Source organism: Pseudorasbora parva, chromosome 6 (genome assembly GCF_024679245.1).
Source record: "Pseudorasbora parva isolate DD20220531a chromosome 6, ASM2467924v1, whole genome shotgun sequence".
NCBI lineage: Eukaryota > Metazoa > Chordata > Actinopteri > Cypriniformes > Gobionidae > Pseudorasbora > Pseudorasbora parva.
Genome location: NC_090177.1, coordinates 51,602,480 through 51,621,477, shown reverse-complemented (window position 1 = coordinate 51,621,477; position 18,998 = coordinate 51,602,480). Strand labels below are relative to the sequence as shown.

General features: G+C 48.6%; 1 protein-coding gene across 7 annotated transcripts in view; it reads left to right on the top strand.

Annotated features, from left to right (window-relative positions):
- LOC137079102 (cytolytic toxin-alpha-like) overlaps positions 1–18,998 on the top strand; it is a 165,094-nt gene that overhangs the window by 109,271 nt on the left and 36,825 nt on the right. The window lies entirely within an intron of this gene.

Here is an 18,998-nt window from a genome sequence, read left to right as displayed (position 1 = left end):
TACCTACAGCTCTGAGGCGGAAAACAGAGACTTCATGGTGCTGTAGGATTTTGGGCTTCTCGTGAGCTTCCTATTGTTGTGTGGGCAGATCAAACGTTTTGCATTTGGTTGTGTGTGTGTTTGTTCTAATAAAGCTCTTTCTGTGAATAAACTGCATGTCCCTGGCATATTTTCTTTCCTCAATAAATGAATGTCCTTGATGGTTATAATAGCGTAGTCCATAGGATAACAATGACATGAATATAAAACATAATAGCATATCATATGAATATATACAATTAAAAAATAATATGCAAATCATAATTTTATATATATATATGGGTGTAAAATTATTATAATTTGGGGGTTTAAATTTATTAATTTATTACCCAGGTTAACCAATAGTAACAGATCTGCCAACCAATCACGAGTGATATTTCTTGTTTCAATGTAGTAGTTTCAACCAATACTGAGTGAGGAAATTCAAGCCATTCCGGCAAGGCGCCGCCCAGAGCTGCTATTCATATGCTAATTAGAGCCATTAGCGCCGGCGCCAGCATGCCTCCGCAAGCTCCACATACGTCATGGTTCGTTTCCGTCAATATGTGGCACAGACGAACGCGACGTTCACAGGCTGTAAACTGACGTTAATTGTCGAAAATCAGGGAGATTTCCGGCCGTTTACGGGGACGAAAATCCCACTTTTCATGCAGTGTTAATTCTTTTATTTGGATAACTCCCACTTAGAGATTAATCGTTACAGGATAAGATTTTTGATTGGCTTTCTTTTATTTGATTTTTCCTTACAGGCTTATTTAAATTTCATTTAAACTTGCTTTGAATTTAATTTGAATTAAGTTGAGCGTCTAATATTTTTATTTTTTTTTATTTTTATTTTATTTTATTTTTATTTTTAATTTTCAATTTTAATTTTTAATTTTAATTAATTTTTTAATTAAAAATTATTATTATTATTTATTTTATTTTTTTTAATTATTATTTTATTTATTTATTTTTTTTTCTCTCTGCAAAAGTTTTTCTTTTCCCCTACCAGTGGGAATAAAGCTCAGTCTGGTAATTACAAACGGTATCAAAAGTGCTTTTTGTTTTATCACTACTTGACAGAAACTTTTGCCTTTTTCTAAATTGCTCTTGATATTTAATCTTCCACTTAAGCGACCTCAGTTCACCCCGGATGGGCTAAATGGGATAACCCATAGTACAAGCCGAATTTTAGTATATCTTGAGCATTTAGCCAATTAATTTCCCTAACACTCCCGGCGCGCACGCTGACATTCCTTTCATTACAGACCAATTCATCTTGTGTTTGTTTCCACTGTGCTCTTTCCTATCCTCACTGTTGGACTATCACGATTGTGTTTCTTTCAGTTCACCAAGAGACCCCAAGGAGAATTAAATAGTCCCGGGACGACCGAGCAGCAGTTCACCAAGTGACAACCAGGGCTACCGCCCACCTAATTGTCTGAATTGTCTAATTATCTAACTGTCTACATCAGTTAGCCAAAATTCCCAGCTATCCATACGATAGCCCGTTAGCTTAGAACAAGCTTGCATTGGCTCTCTCTCTGTGTGTGTGTGTGTGTGCTGTGTTTCTCTCGTTCGCAGTAATGTCCCGTGCCCCCAGCCCTGCCGTCCCGTGGGACCGCCTAACGACATGGCTGGAAGCGCTAACGGCCACCAGTCAAGGAAGTCTGGGGCAGCTGAACCAGGGACAACTGGACACAGAGCTAGACCAGCTGATGACACACGACCCCACGCAGAGCTACTCCAACAAGGAAGTGGCCAAGATCCTCGGAAGCCTCGCCCACGTCCTCATCGCACAGGCACGTCTAAGCGAAGGGAGCTACGACAACCTGGAACAGGAGGCAGCAACGCTAAAGCTTCAAGCCAAGGAGGCCCGGAGAGACCAAGCCCTCACCCAGCTTCGTCTAGATCAGCTTCTAGACACAGAGAAAGACGACGAAACAGATAAAGAACAAAGAAAAGAAATAGAAAGACTTCAAAAGACCCTGAAGGAGCTCCGTCGTGACACCGACCGACGAGTACAGTCAGAGAAAGACGCCAGGAAAAACCTCGACGAAAAGCTTCGGCGTGGCGAATTCCTCCTGGAGAGAGCCACTGATGAACTTAAAGACAGAGACATTAAAGCTAAAGTCTATGCAAAACATTTGCAGTCGGCACAAGCCGAGATCGACGAGCTCATCCAGCAAAGACACGAGCTCAAAGATGAACTTGACATGGTGCAAAGAGAACTGAGACAATCATATATAGTGCAACGTTACCGGAAGGGGGAAACACACAACACACAGTTTCCCCTGACCAGTTACTCCGCACATTTTAGCCACGAAGCAAGAGCTACGAAGGGGAATGACAGCCCCCTGTTTAAAAGAGCACCCGCCAGTCTCCACGAATCCCCGTCAGCAGCAAAGGAAAGGACGCCCTTCCAGGAAGTCAAGGTCAACAGCCACGAAGCTTCAAAGAACCTTGACAAGCTGGCCAGAAATATTCCTACCTTCAGCCCAGACCCGGCAGGAGGACACGACGTCCACGCATACTTAAAAGACATAGACTTTTATTTGCAAACTGTCGCTCACGCGAACAACTGGGACAGACTGTACCTGCTCAGGGCCACGTCTAATCGTGACGTACGCAGCTTTCTGGATCGACAACCAGAGGCCATCAAAGCGGACTACTGGCATCTACGACAAGCTCTAATTCGTGAGTACTCCGACCCCGAGTCAGACCAGGGGTTCATCACTGCCATGGACCTCAAGCAAGCTCGACGTGAGACCTCACAGAACTTTTATAGCAGACTACGACGTGCCTACTTCGGGACACGTAACGACCCAGGCATGGAGGAGGACATCAACTTCAAAACTCTTTTCCTCCGAAACCTGCACCCTACCATCAGTTACCACCTGGGGGTGCTGGCGTGCCCGCGCAGCATGGGCACGCAACAGTTAAGAGACTTGGCTCACAAAGCTTACGTCAAACAGAAAACCATTTCTGAAAAGACTGTAAAACAGCCCACCATCTGCCCTGTCTCTGTGCACCACCCAGAGCTAACCCTAGAGGGCGCCAAACAGAACCACAGGTACCGACCCCTCAACAGAGAGTCCAAACCACTCCAAGCCAGCAGAGGGCAGCGTGGTCATAATGGCGACCGTCCACGGTACCAGAGCGATCGCTCTGAAGGATCCTGGGACCCGCCTCGCCCAAAAAGCCAGCGAAGAGGCCACTCTCGACGGGACAATGGTAGGCCCAGACCTGAACCCACGTCTGGCAAAGAAAGTGTAGCTGCTTCTGAAGTTACAGAGCTCATAAAGATCCTAAAAGAGCTCCTCCGACAGAAACCTCACAAGGAAGACAAGAAGGACGGACCAGGTACAGCACGACTAGACATGATACCTGAAATCAACCTTCCCGCCCTTCCTGCAACTGAATCATCCACCCTGAACACTGTTCCCCAACCACGGACTAGTGTACTAACTGTTGCACCCCCACATGTCAGCAGCACACCCACACGACAGCTGACAGCAACAGCCTCTAATCAAGACAGTATCATGGCGCAGCCCAGTGTACCAAAAAGCGCTGTTTTGATTGTTTGCACGCATAATGAGACACTTGACACATATCCAGACGGATTATCAAGCAACACACAGGTCCCCACACCAAGACTCCTGGGAAACCTAATCGAGAAGGGGATGGCTCGAAAACTCTATCTGACTATCACTATGGAAAGGGAATTTAAGCTCGAAGCCCTAGTGGACACTGGCTCCGACCTCACGCTTATATCCGCCCAACTGTTTGAAAGACTCAGATTTGAAGCACAGAGACAAAATCGCACCCTTAACCTTCACACTTGTAAGCTAAATGTGCAGTCGTATAGCCAAAACGACATCCAGCTCAAGCACGTAGCTTCCATCCACCTGACAATTGGACCTATGAGGCTGATACACCCAGTCTATATCTCCCCTATGAACACTTATCCGTTTCTCATCGGAAAAGACCTGCTGGACCGCTTCGAACCCCTACTGGACTTCAAACAGCTGAAAGTCTGGGCTCAAGTGCGTGACCCTCTGCCCCTTCAGACACACACATCGTCTGAGCAAGACTGTCAAGTCACAGAGGTCACGGGAACTCCCACAGAGCCAGACTGCCAGGCCACAAAGGCCACGGGACCCCCTGCAGCACACTGTGACAACACAGCCTCAGCCCCAAAGCCAAGTTCAAGTTCGCTACTTTGCACATTTCAGCTATCCAAAGACTCTGATACCTTCTGCCCCCAGGTCATGAATGACCTACAGCTGAATGACATTATCACAACGAACAGTATCCCTGCACTGTGGGCAGACAACTCAACCAAAAGTCTACCACTGTGCAATGCAATCAGTAAAAACACACCACACGGCGACATGTGGGCACCCCCGCACCCCACATCCAGCCCCATTGTTGCAGTGCTAACTAACAGCAAGCGATCGACACCGGCTACAATGCCTGCCTTGCAGTCGCTATCGCTAACTCCGCAAATTTCCAACAACGATATTGCGGATATGCAAGCTTCTGACACTGCAATAAAGACAATTCTTGACCTCCTCTCAAACCCCTCCAACCGCCCTATCACTGACTCTGAGCTCATTGATGACTCTAGCCACAAGCATCTACATAACTCCAGACACATGATGCGTATTATGGACAACATTCTCTGGTGTGCACCCGATGGCAACACAGCGCCACAGCTTGTAGTGCCACGGTCGCAAAGGGGGGTGATGCTAATGTACGCCCACAACACACCATGTGCTGGACACCACGGCACCAGAGCCACGTATGACACACTGAAACAGGTGGCATATGGGCCTGGGATGCATCAAGATGCAGCAGAGTATGTTAGAGAAGGGCTAGTTCGCTGCCGGTTCCAACCAGCAAACCCGAACCACAGAGCCCCACTGCAACACAGAGGGACCACGTTCCCATGGTCAAACCTACAAATCGACCGGGTAGAACCCCTGCCCAGGTCCACAAAAGGCAAAAAGTACTTTCTCACAGTGGTGTGCCAGTTTACCAAGTGGGTGGAGTGTCAACCAGCACCCAACGACACCGCCCAGACCACGGCATACCACCTGATGAATCATATCTTTTTCCTGTCAAGACTGCCACTGAGAATCAACTCAGACAGAGGCATCCACTTCACTACTGAGGCCATGCAACAGATCTGGAAATGCCTAAGAAACGCGGCCGTGATCATGCTCCTGTGCCTCCAGACAATCAGAGGCCAGCCACCACCAGACATCATCACACCGGGTCCAACCTCGGGCATCGCACTGAGAGAGCAACCTGGACTGCTGATCACCAACTGCAAATGAATCCTCAAAAGAAAGACGTACTCTCCTGAACTTCACATCAGCAGCGCAAGCTCCTCCAGCCCTGCACACAAACGCAAAGGGGGGGAGGAGCCCAAGCCCTCTGCCTAACCTTACACCAGCTTCAAGAACCTTCTCCTCCAACACCAGTTAGTCACCTTGTAGGCAATACTGCCAAGCCCCACACTATGTCATGCATGTGATTTGAGAAAGAAGGCCTTAAACGAACACAAGGCCGCCTCTGAAGGGATTCTCAAAACCCCAATGACTTTGAACTTTGAAACAGAGAAACCAAAGTGGATCACCAGAAGGCACCCAGCCTGGCCACAATGCGAGGCACCCTCTAAAAAGTTCCTAGTCAGCATAGGACATAAAAGTGTCAAGATGCACAGTCCATCTTCCTAGGCAGGAGACCTAAAGGACTGACTTGCCATTGCGAGGAACATGGTTCCACCCAGGGCTGCAGAAAGCCCACAGCACACCTGCACCACACAAACGGACTTCTGGATGACAGGTGACGCACCGTCAGGGCACCTGCTGCCTCGACACCTGCTGCACAAGCACAGAGACCTGAACTGGGCTACTGTCTGCCTTATCTGCCGTGGAACGACCATCACTTCAGGAGACACAAACAACTGGAGCCTAACATGGCTATGGTGTGTCTGATCTTCCTGAATCTTTGATATCGCTCGTTGTTGTCCATAGGAGGGACAACAACTAGCGAAAGGGGGGATTATGTAGCGACTCAGGCGAATCAAACACACAATCGCCAGTTACATCTAACAAATATGTTTTGAAAGTGTGCTGATGGACAGACCTTCCCCCAACACAACAGCTACCCTGGAAACCATCTGATAAGATGTTTTACGACCGGAAAGAATGTGGCCACAGAGCTTTTGACACAGAGACACAGAGCTTTTTCCTCAAATTATAGACAAACCATCTATAAATGAACATGCACCCCAGGACATTATATGTAAACACATAACTGTCTTGTAAAATGTTTATTCTGTATGGTATTTTGCATCTTTTTGTCGTTGTCTTAACAAAGTACTAGTTCCGATAACCTCATATATGTCATGTCTCCTATCAAATTAATGCTCACTTCACGACTTACACTTCCATGTATATCACTTATTCAGAAAATGCAGTGTGTGTTTGTTGCATTAATTATAGTATGAAGACTCAGAGACCCACTGAGTCGAACCTTCAAACAAAGAGCTATAAATTCTGCTGAGGAATTTCCCGCCGGGAAATCCCAACAATCTCATTGGTTAAGTCTAACCCTGGAGGGTGGGACTACGGCCAGACCATAAAAGGAGGACCTCGGATGCCCTCCTCCTCACTTCCTCTTCTCTTCTCCGAACATCTCCTGCTCTTACTTCTTCAACTCTCTGTGGGAGCCAACACCCACGGGGGGGGGGGCTGGCACTTAAGCCATGCCACCAATGCAGGCCCTCCAAGCAGGCCTCATCTCTTCCAAAAATCTTCTCTTCTACAATCCGATCTTCAAGAACACGAAGCATCGCTAAAGCAAACAGCCGCTTCCCTCCCAACCTCGGAAAGGACCGCCGGACATGCAGGACATTTGAACACGCAGAGACACATACGCACACAAGCGAGAAGCCAAAACGAAACCAAAAAGAATGCAAGTATTCTATTTCTTACTGCTGTAAAGAGGGTGTGTTATTCTCCCGTTGGGATAAATTAACTCCGTGAAGGTCGTATTTGGTTGAACTGAAGGAAAGCTGTTTCCTACCCTCCCCCACTCTCTTTGTCTCTCTCTCTCTCTTTTATCTCTCTCTAACTTCAGTCTATTCATTATTCTCTTTTATGTATTCTTTCGTTAATATCTATACTTCTACTCTCTTGATGCATATTTAGTATGTACTTTCTGTGTGAATTGTAGTGTTATTTTTAGTCTGTGTTTATTAAACCTCCAAAAGACATTTAATGAGTTGAATCTGTTATTCTGCCACATACACAAAGTCAATGAAACTTGCGATCTAAACGTTACCTAACTGCTTATGCTACTATGTTAGTAAAGTAAACTGTATGACCATTTGAAATATTGAACTTATCCTGATCAGTAAAGTTAATGTTTCTTATGCGCTCGTAAAGCAGTAATCCCTTTATTGAGAATTAATTTGAAACGTCTATAACTAATTTGCAGGACAAACTTAGTAGGATAATTTCAAGCAATTTCATAAAGGGTTACTTGTATATAATTAAACAATTTTCCCTATCGGAAAATTTTAATACGTAATGAACAACTGGCAAATCATATTCATAAATTCATGAATATTGAATATTAAATCCCTTTTGAGTTAATTATTCCCCGAGACATTAAACTCATGAGTCGTTGTTGTTACAGCACCCACAAAAACAAACAAAATATGGACCTAAATTACGAGTACTGTTAATAGTGTGGAGGTTGAGAAGCGCATTCCAGCAGTTTAAAGCTGTTTGGATGATAAAATATGTCTAACTTACAGTGCATTATTTTACAGCACATGTTTTGAAGCAATTAGCATTTAATTTCGTATCACGGCACATGTATTGGGGTGTACGATATGATGATGATGTGATGTGGAGTACCATTCATTCACATTAATAATTGCGTGACAATTTGTAATATTCTTTTTATTATTATTATTATGATTTTTATTATTAATGATGCTTATTCTTATTTAGAAGAATAATGTCGTTATTATTTATTTTATTAATATTTAAAAGAAGAAGTATGTAATTTTTATTATTTTGTCAGTCTGAATTATTCAGTCCCAGTCCGTGCGCAGCTGCCGCTCAGGCTCGCAACTGGAGGAATACATGCCTCTGCTTTGGTAAAGTCACACAAATTAAACATTGAACTCTACGCTGCACAAAAATAAACACTGAAGTTTAGAATTACTATGTTGTTTTTGTTTTTTACAGTGGGTCATAATATAGCAGATCTTTGTTCAGTGCGTTTTACATTTACATTTAATCGTTTAGCAGACGCTTTTATCCAAAGTGACTTACAAAAAAGGGGAGAGCAATAGAAGCAACGAAACAGACAAGGCCAACAACCTGTAAGAGCTGTAAGAAGCCTCAATTAATTAGCACCCCAGCCAACATTTCCATGTGGGTTTTTGATGGGCTGTCACTTGGGCCCTGCATGGGCAACCCAAGTGGGGCATGTATAATTTTGTCCATCGGCTCCACATGGGCCCCATGTGTGTTAGCCCACAGGGGAACATGATGGGTTCATAGTGGGCTCTAAGTGGGACCCATTTGTGTGTTCATTATAGGGGCCAACATGGGTCCCATATGGGTTCTAATAAATGGGGCCAATGTGGGCCACATACAGAACCCTTATGGGGCCTAAATGGGTTAATGACAGTCTCTTAATGGGCTCATACTGGGCCCATATGGGTAACCCAGGTAGCACCCCAGGCCTACATGGGTCTGCCCATATGGGTTGATGACGGGATCCAGATGGGTGTTATGTAGGGCTGTTATGGGCTCTTATGGGCCACAATGGGCATATAGATGGGCTACCATATTTTCTGTTTGGGTTATCTTATAGTAAACCCCTAAATACAAACATTACATGTAATCCACTAACTACACTAAAATGTTAAAAGTATTCAATGAACAGAAACCAGTAGTTCATGCTTTAGTTTATTATGCAAGGTTTATTTGGAATAATTGGAAAATGACTTACTACATTTACAACTTTATAATACAAAAGTATCAAAAGTACAGTCTAAAATAATGTATTTCACAAACAAATAAAAGAAAAACAGTGCAGCTCCCCACTCCTCTGTCGTCGCTCTCCCAACAGCCCTTTGAAAAAGACCAAACACATTAATCAACCATTGTGCCACCTTTTGGTACCCCACGTCGGACATAAACAGATGGTGAAAAAACAACACTCGCTAACTGCAAAATAATTCAGAATTAAGGTGAAGAATTAAGTGTGAAACCATCAGAAACCTTTTAGTCTCCAGCAGCACAATTTTCCAGAACTGCCACCTACCTGGAGTCTCCAGAAGTGAAGGTGTCAGGATCTCAGAGACTTCAGTGAGCTAAAGAATCCTAAAAAATGACCCCCACTTAATAAGAATCACAAGCAGTGTTGTAAAATACATAGTTATGGTTACAAACCTGTCTTGGAGTATCACCAGCCCTGCAAATGTTGTATGTCTCCCTATATCTGACACACCCATTTGAGGTTTTTCAGTCTGATGAGCTCATGAGTTGAATCAGGTGATAGATGTGGGAGCCGTTATATAATTAATTATAAAGTGAAGATCCTGGTGTAACCTACTAAGACTGAGTATTACCAAATCCTTCTGAAGGCACTACAAATTATTTGTAACAGTATTCTAAAGTGTTACTATATTTGGTATCTTTTGTGCATTTGTTATTTAAATTAGCACTAAATAAAAAAGGGAAAAAGGACCGCTGAGTGAGGAGATGGATAAAGCTCCTCAGATCTGATTGCTCAGTGGAAAGTTGTTTTGTGACAACATAAACATTTATTAAAGATCATTTGAGAATGGAAATATTTCCCTCAATGTGCACACTTTTTGAATAAAAGCTAAAATGGTCCCTGTATGGTGCTTTTCTGTGATCACAAAATAAACTTTTTTTATTGCCTTTTTTCTCTGTATCCACAGGCTCTTGATGCCTGTTACCGCTAAATGGCAAAATATTTGGTCAAATTGGAATTGTGCTGGCCTTTTTGGATTTTGATTAGATTGAAGTCACATTGTGTTTAAGTGACAAAATAACAATACAAATTATTTCAAGGGTGATATTTGTGTGCTATCTATCCAATCAACCTTTGGAATTGGCTGTGTTTGCACTTGTCTTGACTGTGAATGAATTAGACCGCTGAGTTGCCCATTTTCAACCCATGTACTCATTTCCCATTAGCGAACCAGCTAGGTCCCACATCGGGAGCCCAGCTGGGTTTGTGGGAAGAACTACATTTATTAATATACAACAAATCTCAAAGTGCTTCAGACTTAAAACAATCAACAAAACATTTAAAAAAATAGAATGTAAAAATTAAGAAGTTATATATAAACTTATGAAATACTTAAAATGCAATAATTGTAATCAGTTGTTAGGATTAGGCTGTTACCCATAATTGTACAAAAACAAAACCAACTGCAAACAATAAAACGTTACAATTCTAAATATAGCCCAAATGTGGCCCACATGGGACCCTCAAATAAACAATAATGGGCAACCTAACTGGGCCCCACAACTTTATCCAAGATGGGGCCCACATTCAGCCCATCAAACTGCCCACCCTGAGCCCATGCCCAGATGACGCCCATGTAGCCCAGCTAAACCCCATGTGGGGCCCACATGGACATGTTGGCTGGGACAGTACACAAGTTTTTTTTTTTTTTTTTTTATAGCCATCTACAACAAAAACTCACGTACGCAAAATACAGAACACTGGATTTTGATAGCTATGATAAAAACATTTTATGTAACATGTTTTGTGGTGTTAGGAATTGTTTTTCGCAAACGTGCAGTACACCACCTCCTGAGATGGCATAGGATTTGAGCGTGTGTGTGTGTGTGTGTGCGTACACCGCCTCCTGAGCTGGCGTAGGATTTGAGTGTATGTGTGTGTGTGTGTGTGTGTGTGTACACACATCCTTGTTTTTGTTACTTTGTGAGGCCCCATGACTGGGACATCACTTGTGGGATCCACCCTTTCTAGAAGAGGCACACTTCTTAAAAAAATCAGACAAGATCAGAACACATACATAAACACAAATCTCACTTGATAATCTCAAATTTGAGAACTTTTGAACAAGACCTGACAGGGTGGTCACATGTGGGGTCCAAACTGGTTTTTCTCCCTTGTGGGTCCCCCTACACACACACACACACACACACACACACACACACACACACACACACACACACACACACACACACACACACACACACACACACACACAAAGTTTTACATATTTTGTGAGGCCATACCTTTACTATTCAGTAGTTGTGGGGTCCTTTGCACATGTTTAAAGTAAGAATAGTTTTGACATAGGACTGATAGACTATTTTCCCTTATTTATAAGGAATTTAACATATAATCATGCCAAACTATTTGATTAGGAATTTACTGAGAAAATGAACCTTTTTATTGTAGTTTTGTTTTCTGCTTGTACGTTCGGATGGTCGCACCACCTGACATTTTTGGTCTTTCAAACACCACAACTCAAAGTCAATTGAATTTTTAAAAAATTAAAAGGGTTTCTAATAAAGGAAAAAATATTGCAGATCAATTTGATTAATGAAATGTATTTATTAAAATTCATTTGAGGAAAATCATGAATTCCAAAACAAACAAAAAAAACATGTAATGTCATTGACCTATCTGCATTTGGATGTCCGTGTGACACCTTCTTACTCTTACTCCCAAGTGCTCACTGACCTCTCACAGAGTAAACAATAGGGATGGGTACCGAAAACCGGTATTAAACGGGCCCCGGGGGTGAATTTTGAAAGGCTGTTGTATTGTTAAGCTCGGACGTTATTGGTTCTGCTGTCGGTACTTTTGAAAATACACATGACGAGAGAGAGAGAGAGAGAGAGAGAGAGAGAGAGAGAGAGAGAGAGAGAGAGAGAGAGAGAGAGAGAGAGAGAGAGAGAGAGAAGATAGAGAAAGAGAAGAGAGAAAAAAAAATGTCCATGTTATTACATTTCACAAACTTAATTCCTATCGACCAGCTCACTTAGAACAGCGCTCGTGGATCGATTCGTCAAGACTGTTTTCCAAGATGGTGCCTGTCCGTGAACGCGTAAGGCACTGTGTTAATAAAGTATCTTCTTATTAAACTGTTTGTACTCTTACAAAGTTCTCAGTGCTTCGGTTTGCATGTAGGGTCCCTCATTATGCTGCCGTGTTAGTGTGAGGCTATTTTGAGCCTTGTTAGTGGTATTAACTAGCGATTTAATTTCACTACTCTGTGCCCCATAAACAAACATTATAAGCTAATCTGTTTTTAAAGATAAAACTCTTTACACTTGATTTTCATGAAACCGCATCCCAGAGAACGATCTACTCGCTGACCATCTGTTAATTACCCCTAGGGTCATTTCTCACCAGAGTTGTGCTTTAATAAGTATTAATTTAGGCTATTTATGATAAACTATGCAGTGTTATTTTACATTTGATTACTAGAATATATATTATATATATATATATATATAAAACGGTATTCTTATCGGTACTTCTTGAGATTTTTAAAGTACCAGACCAATAAGCAGTATCGATAAGAGTAGTTCCCTTTCGTTCAGTCACTCCGACGTAACGTCAGTGACTGACGAATGGGGGTTTCGCTTAGAAGCCTGTCATCTCCGAGACTAGAAAGCGCCCAATGGCAGTGCCAATGCCATGGGCATGCGAGATTTGCATGCGTAACGCCGCCTACCCACGTGGGTATATAAGGAAGTAGCTGGCATCATCGCATTATGTTTTAATGCTTCGGAGCCAAGGGTTACATACCTTTCACTCCTACAAGCCTTCTGAGTTAAGTCAGTTCTTCGAGACGATCAGGATCTTCCAGTCGGTGTTGGTGTTCGGCGCGTTCCAGCGGTCACATACTTCCTGCCTGCTGGTCAGACGATTGGTTTCCAGTTGGTGTGTGGTCCCCTGGGCGCTTCGGCATCGACTGCGAGGTTAATCCTCTCACAAAAGAGCTCACACGTGGCACGTCCTTTTCAGGATGTCTCGCCCGTGTGCTTCTGGGTGTGGCCGGTCTCTACACTCTTCTGATGGGCACTCGCACTGTCTGGCATGCTTGGGCTTCCAGCATGCTCAGGCGGCGCTTGTGGATGAGTCATGTTCTCACTGCGGGAACATGGCCATCTCCGTGTTGCGGTCGAGACTCAATGATCTCCGTGCGGCCGCCGGAGTGAGAGTCCCCTCCGTCACCCCCCGATCTGACGTGTCCGCGGCCTCGGTCTCATCCGGTCCGCGGGGCGTCTCTTCGGCTGGTGGCCAGGGTGACCTGAGGGTGATGGTGTGGAATACAGCTCCGACGCTCACGCCTCGGCCCACACCCCCCTCTGTTGCACCGGTACCCGCGAGCGTTGTGATGGAGCCCGCGGCCTCGGTCTCGGCCGGTCCGCGGGTTTCGTTCGGCGCTCCAGAGGAGGACGAGATGTCGGTGACCGCATCGCAAGGTGGGCTAGAGTCCTCCGAGGATGAGGATTCGGCTGTGCTGCCGCCTCCGGGCGCGCCAGCATTGTCCGAGTCGGACCCGGAGTTGACAGCCATGCTTGCCCGGGCTGCCGCGGCGCTCGGTCTGGAGTGGAACCCTCCACCCCGGCCGGAGCGTTCGCGGTTAGATGATTGGTTTTTGGGTGCGCCACGACAGGACAGCCGTCCTGCCGTGCCCCCAATTCCTTTCTTCCCGGAAGTGCATGAGGAGGTTGCGCACTCGTGGAGGGCCCCCGTGTCTTCTCGCGAGCGTTTGGCAACCTCTTCCGCCTTCTCCGCCCTCGATGGGGCGGCGGCTAGAGGGTACACTGGGGTCCCCCCGGTGGAGCGTTCTGTGGCGATGCAACTGTGTCCCCAGAGCGCCTCCTCCTGGCGTGGCGACCCTAAGCACCCCTCCAAGGCCTGTAGATTCACATCTTCAATGGTGTCGAAGACCTACAGAGCTGCGGGGCAGGCCGCCGCTTCTCTGCATGCCATGGCAACCCTCCAGGCCTACCAGGCCAAGTTGCTGTGCGACATGCACGAGGGTGGAGCCGACCCAGGGCTCAGAGATGAGCTGCGTGCCGCGACCGACCTCGCTCTCCGGGCGACGAAGGTTACCGCACGCTCCCTGGGCCGGGTGATGTCCACATGCGTGGTCCAGGAGAGACATCTATGGCTCAACCTGGCCGATATGCGGGACGCCGAGCGGACTCGTTTCCTCGACGCCCCCATATCCCAGGCTGGGCTATTCGGCGGTGCGGTCGAGAGCTTCGCCCAACAGTTCTCGGCCGCCCAGAAGCAGACTGAGGCTATTAAGCATATACTGCCCCGGCGGCCCGCTGCTGCACCCCAAGCGCCGCCGGCACAGTCGCCTCAGCTGCCTCGCCGCCGAGGGCGGCCTCCTGCGGTCCCCCCCGCTCCCGCGCGGCCACAGCAGCAGCCTTCACCCGGGCCGCGCCGCGGAGCGCGCCGCAAGAAGCCGCCCCAGTCCGCGCCAGCCCCGCGGCCCGCTAAACGCCAGGCCAAGCGGCGCTCCTGACGCGGACAGCTCAGAGATGGGCAGTTCTTTCCAGGAGACGGCAGCAGGGCCGCTCCTTCCCCCGGTGGAGGGCCGGGGGAGAATCTTTCGTTCCGCTGCCGCCCCCCGGGGTGGCAGCACCCTAATGTGGTTAAAGAAAGAACTGACTTACCCATCTCTGAGCACACAGAGACCGGTGACGGCAGTGTGCGCCGCCCCCGGGCCACGCCGCTCTCGTCCCTCTCTGTCGCCAGCCCCCTCTCAGAGCAGACCCCAGTGGAACGCGAGTCCTTCCCTGGTCTCCTCTGTCAGGGCGCAGCTGTTACCGCCGCCCCGACACCGGGCCGCTACGCCACCCGAGTCCGGGCCGGTAACGCTGCCTCGCTGCCCCACCGAGGGTACGCCGGTGCTCCGCATGACCCCGTTGGTACACTCCCTGGGAGCGTGGCTACAGCTGCCGGGACTGTCCCGCTGGGTCGCACGGACCATCCGGCTCGGTTACGCGATTCAGTTCGCGCGAGCTCCTCCCCGCTTCCGGGGTGTCCGGTACACCGTGGTGGGGTCCAATGCCCCAGTCATGCGTGCGGAGATCGCAACCCTACTGGCGAAGGGTGCGGTCGAGCTCGTCCCTCCAGCCGAGATGAAGTCCGGCTTCTACAGCCCTTACTTCATTGTACCGAAGAAATCCGGTGGGTTACGACCGATCCTGGACCTTCGCGTCCTGAACCGATCCCTTTACAGGCTTCCGTTCAGGATGTTGACTGCGAAACGCCTTTTCGAATGCGTTCGTCCATGCGATTGGTTTGCAGCGATCGACCTGAAGGACGCGTACTTCCATGTGTCCATCCTTCCGCGACACAGACCGTTCCTACGGTTTGCGTTCGAAGGGCGGGCATATCAGTATGCTGTACTACCATTCGGGCTAGCTCTGTCCCCTCGCCTCTTCACGAAGATTGTCGAGGCAGCCCTTGCGCCACTCCGGCAACAAGGGGTTCGCATCCTGAACTATCTCGACGACTGGCTCATACTGGGCCACTCTCGGGACCGGGTGTGCGAACACAGAGACCTGGTTCTCCACCACTTAGCTCGTTTGGGCCTTCGGGTCAACTGGGAGAAGAGCAAACTCTGCCCCGTGCAGAGGATCTCTTTTCTCGGTATGGAGATCGACTCGGTCGCCATGTGCGCGCAGCTTACCGGCTTGCGCGCGCAGTCGCTGCTGACTTGCCTCAGGCAGATAGAGAGCAAGCGTGCGGTTCCACTGAAACTGTTTCAGAGGCTCCTGGGGCATATGGCATCTGCAGCCGCGGTAACGCCGCTCGGATTGCTTCATATGAGACCGCTTCAGCACTGGCTTCGCGATCGAGTCCCGAGATGGGCATGGCGGTCTGGCACGCTCCGGGTCCCAGTGACTCAGGCCTGCAGACAGACACTCACCCAGTGGTCGAACCTCAGTTTTCTACGGGCAGGAGTGCCCTTAGAACGCGTTTCCCGGCATGTTGTTGTGTCAACAGATGCGTCCACCACGGGTTGGGGTGCCATGTGCAATGGACATGCAGCCGCCGGCTCTTGGTCAGAGAGCCAGAGCCGCCTGCATATCAATTGCCTCGAGTTGCTGGCAGTACGGTTCGCCCTGCACCGCTTCCGAGCGTTGCTGAAGGGTCAACACGTACTAGTCAGATCGGACAACACGGCCGTAGTAGCGTACATCAACCACCAGGGCGGTCTACGCTCCCGCCGCATGTCTCAACTCGCCCGCCATCTCGTTTTATGGAGTCAGAAGCGCCTGAGGTCCCTTCGTGCTGTCCATATCCCGGGGATCCTGAACCGTGCAGCCGACGAGCTCTCACGGGTTCAGCCAATCCCTGGGGAGTGGAGACTCCATCCCCAGTCGGTCCAGCTGATTTGGGATCAGTTCGGGGACGCACAGGTAGATCTGTTTGCCTCCCACGACTCGTCCCACTGCAGCCTGTACTATTCCCTGACCGAGGGCACGCTCGGCACGGATGCACTGGCGCACAGCTGGCCGCGGGGCCTACGCAAGTATGCGTTTCCCCCAGTGAGCCTTCTTGCACGTGTTCTGTGCAAGGTCAGGGAGGACAAGGAGCAGGTCATTTTGGTTGCCCCGTACTGGCACGGCCGGACCTGGTTCCCAGAACTAGTGCTCCTTGCGACAGCCCCTCCCTGGCCAATTCCTCTGAGACAAGACCTACTCTCTCAGAGACGGGGCACCCTGTGGCACCCGCGTCCCGATCTTTGGAACCTCCACGTGTGGCTCCTGGACGGGACGCGGCAGGTTTGAGTACCCTACCACCTCCGGTGGTGGCTACCATCACTTCCGCTCGGGCCGAGTCCACGAGACAGGCCTATGCGTTGAAGTGGAACCTCTTCGTCAATTGGTGCTCTTCTCGCCAAGAAGACCCCTGGAAATGCCCGATCGGGTCTGTGCTCTCTTTCCTCCAGGAAGGGTTGGATCGAAGGCTGTCTCCATCCACCCTGAAGGTTTATGTGGCCGCTATCGCCGCCTACCATGACCTCCTGGACGGGAAAACGGTAAGTAAGCACGACCTGGTCATCAGGTTCCTGAGGGGTGCGAGGAGACTACATCCTCCTCGTGCTCCTCTCGTACCCTCTTGGGACCTCTCAGTAGTTCTAAGTGCTCTGCAGAGGGCCCCATTTGAGCCTTTGCGGTCAGTAGATGTTAAGTTCTTGTCTATGAAGACAGCGCTCCTGACCGCACTGGCCTCCATCAAGAGGGTAGGGGACCTGCAGGCATTTTCGGTTGACGAAGCATGCCTGGAATTCGGGCCGGCCGACTCTCACGTGATCCTGAGACCCCGGCCTGGATATGTGCCCAAGGTTCCCACCACTCCGTTCAGAGACCAGGTGGTGAACCTGCAAGCGCTGCCTTTGGAGGAGGCAGACCCAGCCTTGGCACTGCTCTGTCCAGTACGCGCCCTTCGCGCTTACGTAGACAGGACGCAGTGTTTCAGGACCTCAGACCAGCTCTTTGTCTGTTATGGTGGGAAGCTGAAAGGGAAGGCTCTCTCAAAGCAAAGGCTGTCTCACTGGATAGTGGACACCATTGTTTTGGCTTACCAGCAGCAGGGACGCCCATGTCCCCTTGGGGTCAGGGCCCATTCCACCCGGAGTGTGGCCTCCTCTTGGGCTTTAGCACATGGCGCTCCGCTGACAGACATCTGCAGAGCTGCAGGCTGGGCGACACCAAACACATTCGCCAGGTTTTATAACCTCCGAGTGGAGCCTGTATCCGACTATGTACTCGCCTCTACAAGTGGCCGGTAATGGATTGGCTCAGGTGTCTTCGCTTGCTCGCCATTCCACTCCACGGACTGGATACGTGCGATATTTTTCTCAGGTGAGTTCCCCGAGAGCCCTGAGCTCCTCCAGCACTGACGACGCCGACGCCAGTAAGTCTGCCCTTAGCCCAGACACTCGTGTCCGGCCAGGTGCCCCATGTGCATGGTTCCCCTCCGGCGACCCCCACATGTGTATTTCCACCGTAAGCCTCCCTGAGCGGGTGTATTCCCTTGGCAACCTTGCCACCTCCTGGGGTTAAAAATCCACCTTCGGCTGGTACCCCAGTGATCTTCCGTATGCAGCCCCCCGGGGTCATACGTGTATCCCTAAGTCCTCCCTACGGGTAGGCATCTTGGCGCATATCTCCTCCTGGAATATGCCTCCCAGTGTACCTTGGTATTCCTGCGTTAAGTAGAGGCCTTTGACCGTCCTAACTTGCATCAGGGTTCTCACGCTTGCGCAGGGCACTGGAAGACAGCCGAGTGGCGTTATTGCATTGGGACCCCCATTCGTCAGTCACTGACGTTACGTCGGAGTGACTGAATGAAAGGGAACGTCTCGGTTACGTATGTAACCCTCGTTCCCTGAGGAGGGAACGGAGACGTAACGTCCCGTTGCCACATCCGCTGTACCGCTGGAACGGAGTTCAACTTGGCTCCTCAGCAGGTAAAACATAATGCGATGATGCCAGCTACTTCCTTATATACCCACGTGGGTAGGCGGAGTTACGCATGCAAATCTCGCATGCCCATGGCATTGGCACTGCCATTGGGCGCTTTCTAGTCTCGGAGATGACAGGCTTCTAAGCAAAACCCCCATTCGTCAGTCACTGACGTTACGTCTCCGTTCCCTCCTCAGGGAACGAGGATTACATACGTAACCGAGACGTAATTCCGTTAAAATCTTAACGATACCCATCCCTACTAAACAACCAATCAGGAACTCATTGCGATGTAACACTATCACTCATAAGCTAATGACAACATACACTCAGAAAACAATGGACAGAAAACACTCAAATTTTTCTTTGCAGGGCATATATCCGTACATATTTTTTTGTAAAATTTTATAGCCAGCC